The sequence below is a fragment of the Condylura cristata genome, unplaced genomic scaffold, assembly GCF_000260355.1.
Source record: "Condylura cristata isolate star-nosed mole 26May11 unplaced genomic scaffold, ConCri1.0 scaffold00015, whole genome shotgun sequence".
In the NCBI taxonomy this organism is placed as follows: domain Eukaryota; kingdom Metazoa; phylum Chordata; class Mammalia; order Eulipotyphla; family Talpidae; genus Condylura; species Condylura cristata.
This window is the reverse complement of record NW_004567116.1, coordinates 1,120,103-1,137,454: the sequence shown is the minus strand read 5'-3', so window position 1 is coordinate 1,137,454 and position 17,352 is coordinate 1,120,103. Positions and strand designations below refer to the sequence as shown.

General features: G+C 54.1%; 1 protein-coding gene across 1 annotated transcript in view; it reads right to left on the bottom strand.

Moving 5' to 3' along the window:
- PC (pyruvate carboxylase) overlaps window positions 1–17,352 on the bottom strand; it is a 64,830-nt gene that overhangs the window by 46,760 nt on the left and 718 nt on the right. Inside the window, exon 2 of the mRNA XM_004682580.2 lies at window positions 13,976–14,014. The gene's annotated coding sequence lies outside the window, so the exon portion shown is untranslated. The remainder of the gene's footprint in view (window positions 1–13,975; window positions 14,015–17,352) is intronic.

Sequence of the window (17,352 nt, the reverse complement as noted above, 5' to 3'; positions counted from 1 at the left end):
TGTAAAAGCTATTGTCACAATAATGCTGGTTTGTAACTCCTTGTTTTCTACATCATTTAGGGGACTAATGCATTTTAAAGACAAACTGGTTAGTGTTTGGGGTCAAACGCAAAACATAACCTGTGGCATCCACAGCTGAGAGCCGGGGAGGGAGCTGTGAGGCCTGCTTTGTATGTTGCTGAAGTGAAGTGGATAGAAATCCAAAGTAGCGAGTGACAACTTTAGGGTGTTAAATGTAACCCCTTGGTAACCATATAGAAAACAGCTATAGCCTATGTATTTGTGAAAGTGAGAATGGAATTTAAAATTGTTCACTATTAAACATCAATTCAACACAACAGAAAACAGTAACGCGGGCAGTAGAGGACCAGAGAACGGTTAAGCGGTATGTAGGAAACAGCTCAATGATAGGAGTAAGTCACAGTAATTACTTCATTTATTTTAAATAAAGGGTACAGCCAAATGGGCTTTTATTTATTTTTGAAAGATCGAGGTATTGATGCACACAGAACTGGAGCACAGGCCAGAGGTGCAGGGACAGTGAGAGGGCTCACGAGAGACAGAGTGGGGAGCAGAGCAAGCAGATGGAGGAATTCCACTGCTGAGGGGGCAGCGGGGAGACAGGAGGGGTCTGCTGCGCCCTGCCGGCCACCTCCATAGCGCTGAGGTGGCTGCGGCCGGCCTGCAATGCTGCACTTCAACCCACTGCACCGCCAGCCCCACAGAAATTGCTTCCAAGGGAGATAGATGAAACTCTCCAGTCAAAAGACAGAGATGGCAGAGTGGATAGGGACACAGCAGAGCAGCGTGCGGCTGAGAGACGCAGTTCCAACACAAGCCACACGCGGCAGGACGGAGAGAGACGCCCTGAGCAAGTAGCAACCAAAAGAGAGTGAGACGCTGTGCTGACCGGGCTTGAATTTAAAAGCAATACCAGAGACTAAGGACACTGCATATTAAAAGCAAGAAAACTGAATATAATATTTCCACACTTAGTACAGTTTATGGAGCAAAAACTGGCAAAACTGAAGGAAATAGGCAGCTCACAGTGCCAGCGATGTCAGCACTGCTCTCAATACTGGAAGGCCGACCGGCGGCAGACACACAGCCGAAGCCCGCCGGCACCTCCCAACAACAGGTGCCATTCTCCCCCGGGTACACGGCACGTTCCAGACTGACGTCGCCTGTCATAGCAGTCTCAACAGATGGTAAAAGAATGATGGCCCAGAGAGCATTTTCTTTGACAAAAGGGAAGGTTAGAAACCAATATCAAAAAGCAATCTGGACAAATGTGGAAATTAAACAGCACATGTTTGAACAACCGATGGATCAAAGAACAAGTCATAAGGGAAGTAAGGAAATATGCAGAGAAAAATGAGAACAAAACACACACACCAAAACTTGCAGGACACAGTGAAAGTATGCTAGGGGGGCTCACAGCCTGAAGAAGTAGATAAAAACAAGAAGGCCCACAACCTAACCTCAGTCAGGAACTAGACAAAGAGCAAACTTTAAATGCAAAGCTGACAAAAGGAAAGATTAGGAGCAGAGATAGGCGAGATAGAGAAGTAACAACAATTTAAAAGAGCAATTAAACCAAAAGTTGCTTCTTCAAAAAGATCAGCAAAATTGATACACCTGCAGCTAGTTAGCACAAAAGACAAAGACTCAAATATTTGAAATCAGAAACGAAAGCTGGAACGTTGCTCCCAGCCCTACAGAAGCACAGACACAAAGGCCTGCGGCAGAGCAGAGCCAGAAGCAGACAGCTGCCTATGTGATCGATGGATTTTGAAGCCCACTCTGTAGGGAAAGGACAGGGCTCTGTTTGTATTTTCGTTTTTTCAACAAACGGTGCTGGTGCTGGGAAAACGGGAAGTCCACACGAACAAGGATGAGGACTGGGCCTTACCTGACACCAAAAGTTAACTCAAAATGGATCGAGGAGTTAAACTTAAAACAACAAAACTCTTGTACGAAAACAGGACAAAAGCTTCACGACATTGAATTTGGCAATAATTTCTTGACGATGACACCAATGGCATAGGTGACACAAGAAGAAGTAGACAAGTTGAAGTTCATGAAAAATGTCAAAGTAGGCATCAAAGACATTATTCAGGGTAAAAAGGCCACCACAGAATGGGAGAAAACATCTGTAAGCCATTTACGTGGTAGGAGATTAATATCAAGAATATGTGGAGTGCTAAAACGTAACAACAAAAGATCAAACAACCCAGTATAAAAATGGACAAAGGACTTGAACAACCATTTCTCAAAGGAGAGCACTTGAAAGCCTCCAGGGCCGGATGGGGGCGGTTACCACTGGGTGAGAACAGTTTCAGTTTTGTAAGAAAAGGGGTCCAGACAAGGAGGCGCTGATGGTCCCACAGCACTTACTCCCGGGCCCTGTGCGCTTCGGAGTGGTTTGTGTGCGTTACATCTCAGTCACAAAGGGAAACTACATGAAAGAGAATAAAATAAAAGCCTCTTAGAGTCAGACAGCAGGACACGTAAACAGGTTCAAACAGCAAAAACAAACTGTGCCAGGCCCATCTGCAGCCACCACTGATCAAATCAGTCAGAACCTCTGTATCGGGGTCAGAGAACTACCACACTGCTGAGGCTTCCACGTGCCAGGAGGGTGCTGTGCCCGCACCACAGAACAAACTCCCGCGGGGTGCCCTTCTGGAACTTACTCAGCACCTCTGCCCCCGCGCATCCATTCCGTCACTTGTAAGTAGTCGGTAAAGGTAAGCAAGGTGTCCCCCCGAGTCAGGGTATCAAGTCACTGAACCCGAGGAAGGGGTCCTGGGAACCCTTTATCTACGGCCAGCTGTCAGAAGCCCAGGGGACGGCTACAGGTGTCTGAAGTGAGGACAGTCTAGGGACGCGACAGCCTAGGGACGCGGCCCTTTACTGGCAGGGTCTGCCCGACGGGGGACGGTGTTAGACTGGACTAGAGCAGGGGAGCACTTGCTGGGGTGGGGAGCACCACGCACTTGGTGTCCGAAGGGATGGGGGTAAGAGACCATGGGTGAGCCCCTGGACCAGGCCATGGGGGGCGGGAGGGGAGCTCGCCCTGGGCTTCATCTTCGCTGATCTGGGCGTCTCCAAGAGGTGGTGGCGGAGACCCCGCCTGGGTCAATCTGCTCGGTGGCTGCAGCTGCCCTGCGGCCCAGAGTCCCACCCTGCCTCCCTGGAGCTGCGTGTTCTCCCCTCTAGAGGGGGGAACGTGACGACAAAGGAGACTGCCGGGAAGCCAACGGGGGGGTGCAGGGTAAGTGAATGGATCAGCTTTTCACACGATCCCCGGCCACCACCTGCAGCCTGGGCCGTGTTAATGATGGTGCTGGGCGTGGCGCCAGCCCGCAGGCCTCATGGTGGCCACCTGAGCGTGGGGTGGGCGGGCGTGAGTGTGGGCGGGACACAGACAGCGGCATTGGGGGGAGGGAGGAGCTGCGGGCACCACAAGGGGTGAGCAACGGCTGTGGGGATCTGGTTCCCCTGAGAGTGGTTCTCTGAGAGTGGTAAAGCCTGGAAAACGCACCAAGGGCTCTGGGACTCCTTTCTTCGTGTGCCAACTGGATGCCCTGTGCAGTGTGGCACAGCAGCAGGCCAGCTCCAGGGTGGGCCGAGCCACCCTCTCACAAGGTACGGCCATCACCCCGATGTGTGACCTCCAACTCGGTGCCTCCCCTCCCCTCAGCAGGTGTCACCGGTGTATTCTGCTGACCCAACACCTCAAAGGCCCAACACAGGAACCATGCAAATCAAGTAATTGCGAGAAAAGCAGACGTGGGAGTTGAGGTCACATTCTGAGCCTGCTAGGACGCCAGTGCCTCCCTCCCGTGCCCCACGAGCACGGCACCCCTCTCCGGTCCAGAGCGTCCAGGAGCCTCGCTGGGGCAAGGCCGTGCGCTGCAGCAGGCCCAGCTCCCGCTGCCCGCCTGCCATAGGGCGTGGCGGGCAGCCAGGCCCGGGCCGGCAGGGCTTGCGGGACTCCAGCTCCCGCCAATCTTTTTGCTCCTTCTCTGGGGTCTCCGCCACTCCCCCGTCGTCTTGCGGGCACCCCCCTTCAGAGATCCTGCCACTTGTCCTCCTCGCCTGTCTGGGTGAAGCCCCATGTACCCCGCCCCAGGCTCAGGTGTGCGCTCACGCCCGCCCCCACCGGCTCCAGGGTTCACCATCAGGCTGCGTGCCCGGCGCCCACACGCCCAAGTGCCTTCCGTTAACCTGATCAGGCTGCAGGTGATGGCCACAGAGGCCAATACCATAAAAAGCCCGATCACTCACTGAGCCAAAGGGTGAATGCCCGGGACCCAGGGTGTTGCTGGGACGGCTTCCAGAGCCGCGGCCCAGTGTCAGGAGCGCGGAGTCACTTGGGCTTGCCACCGCCGCCCCCGGTGGTTTTCCCGCCCAGGTCTCACTGCCACATGGGAAAGCGCCTAGGCACGTGAGCAGAGGCACCCCCAACCCCGCACCTCTGGCCCAGGAACCCCGCTCGGGGGACACACAACCATCAGTTCTGCCCAGGCCCAGTCCCCTGCTTCCGCATTAAAGGCTTGTCACGGTTTCCTGAGGCTCGAAGACTTTTCTATTTGCCCAAAAGGTCTGTGAGCCCACACGGTCGGGGATGGCTGCTGTAGGGCAAATGAAGTTATCCGGCTTTTCCTCCCTCCCGCCGCCAGTGTGGCTGCGCCGGCCGGGGCGCAGGTGGGCATGTGCGTGCAGGCACCTTGCTGAAGGGCTAAGGCCCGCGTCCCTCTGAGGCGAGACCCCCTAAGGCCCGCGTCCCTCTGAGGCGAGACCCCCTAAGGCCCGCGTCCTCTGAGGCGAGACCCCCTAAGGCCCGCGTCCTCTGAGGCGAGACCCCCTAAGGCCCGCGTCCTCTGAGGCCAGACTCCCTGACAGCCCCCAGGGAGAGGCCAGAGAGCAGTGCAGGTTGGCAGAGGGCTGGGAGGCCAGGGCCGCCTATGCCCAGCCCCCGACGGGTGCCTATGTACCTGCGCCCTGCTCCGCCAGTGGAGGCCTGTAAACGCAGGCCCAGGGCTCTCCTTTCCTCTGCCCGAAGGCAGAGCCGCCCTGGCCGGCACTAGGGCCACGCTCCGCAGCCCAGGTGCAGACGCTCAGGCTCTGCCTCTTCTGTGCACTGGCTGCTGCCTCCAGGCTGCTTGCAGGCCTACCCGCTCCGGCCTCCAGGTAATTCCGTTTTCTCAGGAGATTTCGAATTGGGCGTGATATCCCATCCCCAGAGATGTACCCCTCCAGTTCCCTGTCTGTCTCCATTTTTCCTCTGAGTTCGGGTCCTGGGCTTGGCTCCCTCCAGCGCAGAAGTGGGGTTGCTTCCCCCACCCCCGCTCTGCTCTGCTCTTTAATCCAGCTCGCCAAATCCACCCCACTTGGCCCCATGGACTTTCCTTCTGTGGCACTCTGAAGTCGCTGCTCCCTCCCTTCGCCAAGCCCCCTGGGCCAGGGGCACGTCAGTGACCTGTCCAACCCCTCCTGACCCTACATCCAGGTCAGCCTGCCCTCTACTTCCAGAAGTTTTTCCAAACCGTATTCACCTGCGGATGATGGCAAACTCCAGCGCCTCAGGTTTCTCATTGTCCTAAAACTCAGCCAACAGCTGGGAATTCACAGAACGAATACCCTGACCATGCTGCTCCCGGTCCTGTGGGTCTGACAGGTGCAAATCTCTACTACTGCCTGGGCCCCACCCCCCACCCCAACCCTAGCCACCTAGGACACGGAGGTCAAGGCCAGGTCTCCCAGAAATCCTTCTGAGTGGCCAACCCACCTGCAGCCCCTGGGATGCACGAGCTCTGAGAGCTCTGCGTGAGTCCCTGAGACTGTTCTCCCCTGGAGCCAGCTCTGTAGCTGTCCCCCAAAGCCCCCCACAGAGTCTATTAACCGTTCCACTGCCCCACGCCCAAGGCCCTGTTATATGGACAAGGGAATCCAGGCTCAAAGAAGCTGTGGAATTTGCCAGACTGACAGGCGGACAGAGCTGTCTGCAGAGCCTGCTCTGGGCACAGCCCTGCCTGGTCATGGTCTGCATTTAGCAGCCTACCTGGCACAGAAGCGGCGCCAGAAATGGCGCCTAGACTCGGTGACGAGCACGCACTGCCCAGCGTGTACAGCCCTTCTCCCAGCGCCGGGCAGTGAGCGGGGCCAGGTCCTCTCGCAACCTCCCCGCGCCCAGGAAGGGCTGTGCCGCTGCCCAGGCACTCGCGCTTGAGGAAAGAGCGGTGACGCTCTTGGAGTGCCACACAGGAATCACTTCTGACCTGCTTAAGCCACTCAGTCCATTGAGAAAAGTGAGGGTTAGGTCGTGGGGCGTTTCTCCTGCCAAATACTGAAACTGCCAGTTAAGAATTTCAGAAGCGGAAAGAATGGAAAGACAGCGTCAGTCAGCAAGACACAGACAGCTGTTTTGCAACCAGCCGAAATGGACAGTCAAAAGCCAGGAAGGCAGAGGAAGCCTTCAGGTCGTACCAGGAAGGCCGGGACAACAGGGCAGAGGCCCACCCCTCCCAACTGGCCACAAGCCCAGGTGACAACAAGTGGCTCTTGTGAGGAAGATGTAAAGGTCCCGAGAGGTCGAGAGGTCGGCTGAAGTAGGAAAGCAGGCAGTGAGCCCTCCCCTGTGCCCAGTGACAGGCGAAGCGGATGTGACCCCAGGGGGCAGTGGGGAGCTCGGGAGCTTCTCTCAAGGCTTTGCTCTGCCTCTCTCTGGCGGGGCTGGGTTGAGTCGCTAACCCCTTCAGAATCTCTGGCTCATCATCCATAAGCAGCAGAATCATAAGTAGCCGCGGTGGGAACTGTGGATTGAGATTATAAATTATCAAGTGCTCCCTGCGTGGGAGGAATGTTATCAGCAGAGCAACAGCCCTTGGCAGCGCGCCTGGCATCCTGGGACGGGCTAGCTGAGGCCAGACCCCGCGTTTGCTGAAACCGTGATGGCTGGGGCGCAGGGGAGAGGCTGCTGTCAGTTACGTGTTCTATTTTTTAGCTAAGGATGGATGCACCTTTGGGGTGGATCCTACTGTCCCCCAGCATTCATAGCCTGTGCAATGTCTGTATGTCGGCTGCAGGCTGGTCTGAGACGAGCTTTCGCCTTTCTCTCCGCCCCTCTCGCGGGGGCGCCCTGCGATGGTGTCTGAGGCCGGTCCGGTTCCCTTACCCCTTCGGTCTGTGCCTCGCACTGGACACCCCCATTTGACCTAGCTTCCAAGTCGGCTGGTTCGTTTTTCTGCTTATGCAACTCTGCTGAGTTCCCCTGTTTACTTTTTCATTTCTTTTCTATTTTTCAACTCCAGAATTTTTCTGGTTCTTTTTAATATTTCTCTTGCTTACTGAATATCTACTCGGTGAGGCACTGTTCTCATGCTTGCCAAGTCGCTGATTTGGGCCCTCCCTGCTGGAGCTACCGGTTAAAGTGCAGCATGAGTTCGATCCCGGGGTAGAGAGGGACCCACATGGCACAGCAGACCTCTCCTGTCTCCCCCGCTGCTCCCTCAGCAGTAGATTTCGGTCTACCTGCCTGTCCTATGCCCCACTCTGTCTCTGGGGAATCCTCTCACCTCCTGTGCCTCTGGCCTGTACCCCAGTTCTCGTATGCATAAATAAATCTTTAAAAATAAATAAATACAAAGAAAATAGCTGATTTCACGTCTTTGTCTATAAAGTCCAACACCTGAATCTCCACAAGTCAGTTTCTACTGACTGTTTCTTTTCCCAGGACATGCTTGCTTGCTAGTTTCCTAATATGCCTCAGCTTTTTGTTGAAAAACAAGATTCATTTTTCTTGAATAAATGTTCCTTGTACTGTTGCCAAGTCTTTGATTAATTTTCAAAGTTTTGAAAAAGCACATCTGACCGTTTTGCCAACTTCTTCATGGAAGAGCATCTTTTAAGAGGTCTTTGTTCCACCTTTCCCGGGGAAGCTCACGGCATTAAGAAAGCTTTCCATCCCCCTTCTCCCAAACAGTTTTTTTGGAGAAAAAGTGGCAAAGGAAAGGACTCTGACACTTAAATACCCTGCACCTGATATTAAGCCCCAATTAGTTATAAATTATACCCTTCTCTATTTTCCAAAAAAGTTTATTTAAAATTCAAAGACACAGCTTATTTTTTAAACATTAATTTCCAAATAACTGAAAACGAGAATGCTATACGTTCTGTCTTATAATGTACCTTTCTCATATAAAAGCATCATGTTGCAGGGCCCTCCCCGGTGACGCCATGGGTTAAAGCGTGTGCTGTGAAGCTAGCTGCAGCCTCCTAAGCAGGAGCTTGATCCCTGGGAGGGAGCCACAGGGCGCAGCAGAGTCTCCCCACTGCTCCCTCAGCAGTGTACTTCATTGACCTCCCTGTTCTGCTCCCCTCTGTCTCTGGGGAAGCCTCTCCCCCTCCAATGCACCTCTGGCCTGTACCCCAGTTCTGTGTGCATACATAAATAAATCTAAAAAAAAAAGCATCATGTTGTATGGTAATTAATGTAGACTGACAGCATGATTTGAGCATCTATTTTTTTGGCTGCACCTCCTTACATCATTGTTGATTTTTGGACAGTGTCTGATTTCTCCCCTCAGGTGCGGCGCCCGGAGTCCTCCCACCACCCCAGCACGGGTGACCCATGGCCACAGGCCCTGCGCCTTTTCGGCCCTCTCCCTCCCCTGCTGTGTCTCAGTCTACGGTCAGCTTGCAAGACCTGGACTATTTTTAAGGCACTGAACATACACAGTGATCATTTTTTAATGTATATTTTGGTGGTTTCCCATTTTCTACTCTAAAAACACTGATGTGAATAGCCCTTATGTTGGCATACTTGGCCTGTTATACTTTAGGTTACATTTCTTCTTTTATTTTTTAAAGATTTATTTATTTGCACACACAGAGCTGGGGTACAGGCCAGAAGTGCAGGGGCGGTGAGAGGATTCACCAGAGACAGAGTGGGGAGCAGAATAGGCATCAACGAAGTAACTGCTGAGGGGAGCAGCGGGCAGGTCAGGAGAGGTCTGCGGCGCCCTGTGGTCACCAACCTGGCTGCGGATGGAACTTTCGCCAAAGTGGCTGCGGTTAGCTCTGCACTTTAATCTGCTGTGCCACCAGGGAGGGCCCACGTTAGGTTATGTTTCTAGAATTGAAATCGATATGTCATTTTGTATGAGTGTGTGTGTCAGTTTTAGGCCTGGTCTTCCCTGGACTCCTACCATTCAGGGCCTGCCCTGTGGTGAGGCGTGTTTCCCTCTCCCTTTGACAGGAGACTCTGTCACCCAATGACAGTCATCATTTCATATGCTCACACAGCGTTTAATACCCAGTGTTCCTTCACTGAGCCAAAGGTAAGGAGTGACTCTTTAAAACTCCCGCAGAATAGGAATCTAAAATGTCTTTTTTCTTTTTTTAATTTATTATACATACAAGAGCTGGTACAAGCCAGAAGTGCAGGAGGGTGAGAGGATTCACCAGAGACAGTGGGGAGCAGAACAGGCAGCTGGACAGAAGCACACTGCTGAGGGGAGCAGCGGGCGAGACAGGATAAGTCTGCTGTGCACTGTGGGTCCTTCCCTGGCCGGGGCCGGGAACTGAACTGGAGCTTTGGACAGTTTCACAGTGCTGGGCTTTCACCAGTTGCGCTACCAGGGAGAGCCCTAAAATGTCTTTTTCTTAGAACTTCGTAGATCTGTACCGACATAGGGCCACATACACACTAGACATTAAAGGAGAGACCAGCCTGCATTAATTTTCAGCCCCTACTCACTACCCCCAAGTTTCCCGAGGCCACCCTCAATGATCAGGGTGGGAACATGGTCCCACACCTGTTGTATCACCTGGGAGGCAGCTCTCTCCGAAGAATCTGATGGCAGGGAGAAGCCAAGATGCTCGCCATTTCAAGGGAGCAGGCCAGAAACAGGACAAGGAAGCTATGGTTCCAAGTACACACTTTCTTGGTAACAGACTCCCTTTCTCTTGATTTGAAAAGATGTAAGATAGTGGGGGCAAATACCAGGCCTGGACTCAGAAGGCAGGGGGCCCCAATTCTGCCCTGTTAGGTAACTGGCATGACCCTAGAACTAGTCCTTGGTCAGACACAGTCTTGGAAATACACAGAACCTGAATTCCAAATTCCACCTCTTTTCTGTCTACAGGAAGTACGAGATGTAGCCTTAAGTAGGTGGTCACTGCGTCCAGTCACACGGCGCAGCAGGGCGGGGTGGAGAAGGGAAGAGCAAGGTCAACAATGTGATGCTTCATCTGAGGTGCTGGGGCTGTGAGGCCATGTCTGTCAGCAGGAGATGGCAGGGTCAGGCCTCTGCCGAGTAGCTGCTTCCAAAGGCCAAGAACTAGCGTCATCCAGCAGCCTGATGACTTACAAACAAATGTCACCAAGCTGAGAAAGAAGCTCCAAGAGTTGCTCAGGAAAGTAATTTACTGCAATGGGAGATGATTTCCTTAGTAGGTAAGCGCTTTAATTCCCAGAAGATAGAGCATACAGATATGCCAAGAATATAAAAACCAAAGTATTTATAATTTTGTGGAAGAAATGTGTGTGTGTATATATACATAGGTATATATATATATCACTTTCTATACTTTAATATTCAGGGGATTTTGTCTGTTCAGAATAACAAGCCAAACTCAAGGTTCCAATTAAAACACGCAGCTGAGTATTTAAGTGAAGACTTGCAATTTTGAGAATTTTCCTACCTTTAAAATCAGTATTGGCTGATGACAAATCAGCCCAGGAAAAGATGCTCAATGTCATCCATCAACAAGGAAATTCAAGTTGAAATCAAAGAGATACATGGGAATGCGTTTAGGACAACTAACGCCGAAAAGACTGACCCTGTCCAGTGGGGGGAGGATGTGCTGAGCCAGGGACACTGATGCACTGCTTCTGGGAGGCTAACTAAAATGGCATGGCCACTCTGGAGGACCGTCTGGCAGCTCACGTCAGCGTGACCAGCCGCAGGTCTATCCAGCCTGCCCATTCCACACCTGCCCGAGAGAAGTACCCGACCAACAAAGATGTGTGCACCAGTGTTCACAGCAGTTTCATTTAGGAGGATTGAAAAGATCAACAACAGGTGAATGGCTCAATGAAACTGCCATGTGGTGGAATACTACTCGGTCATAAAAAAGAGTCAACTACAGATCTAAAACAACAAGGACAAATCCCAAAACAATTCTGCTGAGTGAACAAAGCCACAGGAAGAATACATACTGTGTGACTCCACTTGGGTGAAATTCCAGGAAATGAAAACCAGAGTAAACAAAAGCAGTTCCGTGGGGTGGGGGAGATGACCAAAGGGGGACGAGGGCACTTTGGGCCGTGATGACCAAGTTCATCTTTGTGGTTATGGCATCACAAGCGTATTCCCAGCCCAAACCTTACAAAGTCTAAATAAGTGGATTATATATCAAAATACCCCATTAAACTGCTTTTAAAAATAAAGCACCATAGGAAAGCAAAGGTTTAATTTATTAGATTTACAGGAATTTTTAAAAATAGGAATGTTTGTTAATCAGACAATTAGCATTAAAACAAAGGAAGTTAAATACAACTTTTAAATGCAATTAAAATTTTTCACATAGGGTCTCTGTCTCCGGTGGCAGAGGGTTTACCTCTCAATCTATCACCCTCATGGCCTGAGTTCGATCCCTGGCTAGGGAGTGACCCACAGGGTGTCTCCCCGCTGCTCTCCTCAGAAGTGCACTTCAGTAGATCCACCTGTTCTGCTCCCCACTCTCTCTGGTGAATCCTCTTACCCCTGGCACCTCTGGCCTATGCGTAAATAAATAAATAAAATCTTTGGGGAAAAAAATGATAAATTTGATCTTTCACATAGCATCAAATATTAATCAAAAATCCCTTCAAAATGTTTATTAAAGTTTGAAGAGTCAAAAATTTTCCCCTAAAATTATGAATAGCACAAAAAAAATGTATAGGCTACATAAAAGCTAAACTTAAAAACTAGCCCTCAAAAGGAAGAACTAAGTATTGGGGTTTGGAATTTTAACAAATTGGAAAAAAATTTTTCAACCAAAGTAACTTCTGAACACCTCTGTGTCACACAGGAACCCAGCGTGGGCCAGGTGCGGCACCAAAGTCCTCACCCAGACGTGCCGCTCACCGATCGCCCGAACACACAAGTCACTTAGTTTCTCTGAAACGGTTTCCTCATCCTGAGTGGAATCTTTCCCAGAATAATGGATTTCTTGTTAATGGTTTAACACTAACAGATCTCGTGTCACATGATCTTCTACGACTATGAGCCACTAGCTCAGGCCGCAAGTGCGATGGCCTAACGTCAGGGGTCAGCAGTCGTGACTGCAGCCTCTCTGGGCCGGGCTGGGCCGACGAGTTAACGCACGTGAAAGGTGGCACACGTCAGCATGACTCAGCAGAGCCAAGTCACTGCATTTTCCTGAAGGCCTCAGCCAGAAGTGGACGCTGGTCAGGAAAGGGCCTGCCACGTGTGGGGGGGATGTCCTCAGAGTCCAGGGCCCCATCCCTCCCCCCTGGCCTGCAGCTCAAGTTAAGGAGGTGAGGGACAGCGGGGTGGGGGCGGGGTGGCCAGAGGTTATGCCTCCTGCTCTGCCTTATGCTTTTTCTGGCCTAAGGCCTGAAGAGAAACAGTCCACGTGCACCTCCCTACAGATCACCAAGGAGACGGCTGAGCGAGAGCAACCTCTTAGTTACTGTACCAAGCAAACTCGGGAGCCAACAGGGACTTCAGGACTAAGGAGCCAAACAATCTAGAAACCTCAGCGGCTGCGGAAGGTCTTTCTCGCTGACAGTTTTCCCTTCTCCTAATGGGCTTTGGAGGAGTCACGCGATAAAACACGATGCTCTTCAAAAAACAGGAATCTTGGATCTGCTAATCAGCCCTCTGGAGTTCTCAGTTCTGTAATACCCCTGGGGTGGGACCTCAGCCGACTCCCCACCTCTCCTGCAGGGAGGCAGACAGGGAAAGGACACTCACCTCTAGCTACCACAGGAGACCGACAGGAGCCAAGCGAGCAAGAAGGAAGAGACTTGGAGCCCAGCAAAGGCGGAGCCATTTCCAACTGCTCCCTGTCACTGCTCCAGTTTCTCAACTACCTCAACCGTACAGAGGGCAGCCGGCCCGAGCCCTAGGGTCAGGGACTTCCTGGGTCATGCAGAGTCACCTGAGAAAAACCCCTGCACAATGGGTGGAAACCCAAGAGAAAGCCCCACTCTGAGCCCTGATATGGGCTCTGGGGAAGTTGTCTCTTAGTCAGAAAGTCCCAAGGTACCTGCAATGAAACATGGTGACAGCCAGCGCCTCGGGGGGAAGGGAAGAAGACACCAGCAGACAAAATGCAGGGGAGCCCTAGACGGGGAACCAGGATCGTGCCTGGCTCGGCCGGCCAAGGACCAGCAGCTGGGACGAGGCCTGGGCCCCAAGGTGCCCCAGGCCAGAGGGCCCTGGAATCGAAGCCGAGGACATCGCTGCCATCGGAGCAATCTGTGAGAAGCATCCGACAGGGACAGTCACACTGAGCCCCACGTGGGCAGAAGGGACAGTTCCACCACCAGCATGCCGACCCCGCTCGCAGAGGCAGGTGTTCTCCAGAGCACGAGTCAGAGGCCGCCACCACCACTGCCAGCCGCCTCCTGGCCCTCAGCACCCAGTGTCCGCACGGGGCCTTCTCAGAGGGCCCCCGAGCGCCTGAGGAGCCTCGCCATTGCCCTGCTGGCGTCCCACGCCACAGCCTCCCAGAGAGCAGGGCCTGCTGCCGAGGCCCGGCACCGACTGGGCCAGAGGGACCAGATGCCACTTTCCGGTGAAAGCCAAGAGACAGACCAGGATGCTGACATCTTCCAGAGCCCCGGTGGCCTTTCCCTTACTGAGCTTGATGTGTGACGTGAGGGGACGGCCACCACCAGGGGTGCCGAAGGAGGTGCGTGCAGCACCCCCCGTGGGTTCAGGTGCAGACTTACCCTGGGTGCTTCCGTCAGCTCTCAGAGGGCAGGGGTGACCTAAAGCCAAAGAAGAAACAAGAGTCACCCTCACAGCTCCAGGCAGGCCCCAGGGATCCCAGAGAAGGACTGTGGCTTTGCTCTCTGGGGAGGTGGGGGCACAGAGCCAGGAGAAGATGAGGCTGAGAGCCCGCTGCCCGGCAGCTCTGCCACGGCTCCCTAGCCACACAGAGCTGGAACACAGCACCGCCTCGGGTTCCGGGAGCGCCTAAGGAGGTGCGTTGGCACCGTGGCTGGCACAGAGGGCACACGCAGATTAGCCCAGGTGTTTAGTAAGAGGCATGTCAGTACAGCCCTTTTCTGGCACCTCCTGGGACACCAGAAGGTCAAGCAACTTTTACTGGTCTATCTGAAGTGTTTTCCTGCCCCGCCCCACCCTCGCTGCCGGCCCCCCTCGGGCTCTCTGGCCCTGGCTCCCAGTCACTGCACGAGCTGACGCGAATGGAGACCCGTCCGTGGGCCCCGCGCTGCCGTGCTCCTCCTTCCCTGGCACCTTCCTTCGTGCGGAGCCCCAGCCCGCGCGGGCAGGCCCTGGGCTGCGCGCCCCAGCGGCTTGTTTCCTCAGAGCCACAGCTGTCCCCCACTGCTCAATAAAGTAGGAGCTTCGGCCCACAAAGGGACTGGACCCAGGTGGCAAGAAAACCAGTTGCCTTGGTAGATTACGTCAAGACTGAAAACGAAGGTTTGGAGCATTCGATCCCATCCAGTATCTGCTAAGCACTCCCTTGGCACAGGCACCCAGCTCTGCCACCAAAGTGCCAAAAGCCAGTGAGGGCCCAGCCAGAGTGGACACAGGCACACGGGAGAGGGCCCACGGTGAGGGGGGCTCTCAGGACCTTCACTGCAGCTTGCGGTGACAGTCAGCCCTCGTGACACGGGCGAGGGCTCAGGTCTCTGCCACGCACGGCAGAGCTCGTCAAGCTGGTGTTTGTATTAACCACGCAGCGTTACCACTCGTGCCCAGCCAGCGGACAGACCTGTCAGGCGCAGCGCTGGGACCTCCAGTCTTGAAGCCTAACTTGGCCTTGACAGCACAGACAGAGGAAGTCTGCAGAAGCACTTGTTCGCCCGGACAAGAGGGTTACCAGGAGCAAGGAACACTAAGAAGCCAGTTTGCGGGCCAGAGGGTCTCATGCGAGGTGGGAGCAGAAGGAGGAACCTGTGGGGTCAAATGGAAAGCCCCACAGTGGGGCCACCTCGCTCTACTCAGCAAGAGGGAGGAACTGGGTTCTGCTTTCGGCGTCGCCATCCTCCCTAGCAGGCCCCGCTCCTTGGCCAACGCTTGGCAAAGTCCAGCTGAAGCTGGAGGCAGCGAAGAGGAGGTGAAGGTCCGCTGGCAGCCAGAGTGTCAGCATGAGCGGGGAAAGGCCCCTTCTGCAAAGGAAGTCTCCAGACGAGGCGCTAACCCCGAACAGGCACCCCCTGGGTGTGGGGAGCAGAAGAGGGTACTATGCTATGTGGAGGCAGCTAAAGTGAAGGCCCCACTAATGCCCCAGGAAAGTTTCCCTGCGTGAAGCCGTCCCGAGTTCACAGAGAGAGACGTGGACGGTCGGGGCCTGCCCAGGTTTCCTGTCAGTGATGCAGAATATCCCTGCACCCCCACACGTGCTTTCTTTCCGGGCTCCCCCCTTCCACCCTCCCCACCTCACTCTTCTTTGAGCCACTTTCTACTAAGCCATCCCAAACATTTGTCAGTGGTGACTGTGGGGTGGCTCTGGGGAAGAGGAAGCTCGGAGGAGGCCACAAATCAGGGCAAACCACACACCGAGGCTGCGAGAGGAGATACGGAATGGGGTGCAGGGCTCTGGGAGCGGGACCTGGAATGAGGCCCCAGAGCCCCAGTGAGCAGCGGCCGGCCAAGCCCGGCACCGGGGGTCCAGGAACAAGGAAACAGCAAGGGCAGAAAAAGGGCAGCGGCCGAAGTCGGCACATCCACGGTGCACCAAGGGCAGGGCGAACCTCCCCAGGGTGTGCTGGGGTGAAAACTGGCAGTGGCTGGGGTCATGCAAGCTGGAGCAGGCTTCCGCAGGGAGACAGGCGTGGTGGAGTTGGGTGAAGTGTGGAAAGGTTGGGTGGCAGCTTAATACCATTCAACAAATAGATCTTGAGCAACAGCGGCAAACCCCTTCCTAGGGGCTGGGCAAGCAGCCCCCCGGGATGTCCACTCTCAGGCTGCTCACGGAGACAGGAGCAGGTACTGCCGGCGTGCAGACCCGCTGCTGGGCCCACACACGCACCCGGCTGAGGCTCAACGCTGACCTCTGTGCCCCTGAACAAAGCGCCCTCAACGTGCTTCCCCCGCTGCAGCGCCCTCTGCACAGTACCCAGCCACACTCTCTGGCTCAACTGGGGGAAGTTATTTCCTCCACATTCTCCTCCCTCCGTCCTCAGCCTTCCTCTGGCAGTTTCTAGTTGCTTAAAACTCATCGCTCCAACACAAAACCCGAGCAGCTCAAATTCAGTCTGGCTTCTGCACCACAGCCAAAAGAGGCTCAGGCCCCACCTCCTCCAGGAAGCCTTCCTAGCCCATCCCACCATTCCTTGACTCCTCTCCCAGCCTCGGGTGTGGTTTGCCCTGATTTGCGGGCGCCACTGAACTTCCTCTTCCTTGTCCTCAAGGCACACCTCCCCTGCAGGACTCTGGTTCTACAAACAGCCCCAACTGACTTGAGCTTAAGTTTTGTTTATGTTGTTCTCCCCCATCAACCTGTACAGGGCAGGGGTTAATCTCATGGCCTGGGTCTCTCAGTCCCTAATCTGGGCGAGGCTCAGAATTTAGGTGTGCAAGGGATCGTGAGCTAAGAAGGAAGGCTAGGCAAACAGGAGTCCAACAGAAATGCCTGGCATGTGGGCACCCCCAGCACCAGCAGTTGCATCACAGGCAGGGGAAAGGTGAGTCAGGAAGTCTGGGGTGCTGGCTGCAGCCACAGGAAAGGCACATGGTCAAAACTCTGGAGGTTCTGCTGGTGACCTGCTAATTGTTAGCACCTCAGTTTTCTCGGCTGCAGAATGGGGTTGAGCCCTTGGCACAATGGGTGTGCAGAATTTTAAGAATTTCAAAGCTGCCAGGGGCCTAGGGACCTAGTGTGAGCCCAGCAATCATGACGTGAGGAAAGAGCTTCCAGAGGTGAAACAACTCGCTGTAAGTACAGGCTGACGCCAGCTGGACTTGGAGGAACCTGAATGGCAGGTCCTCGAGCCAGGCCGTTGCCTCGGCGCCCAGGAGGCCACTTCCCGGCCGCCCCGCCAGCACACTGGGTAAGTTGCTAAAGGGCTTAGAAATAACGGGCTGCTCGGCCCCACCTCCTCGCGCTCCCGCCGTCCTGGGCAAATCACTG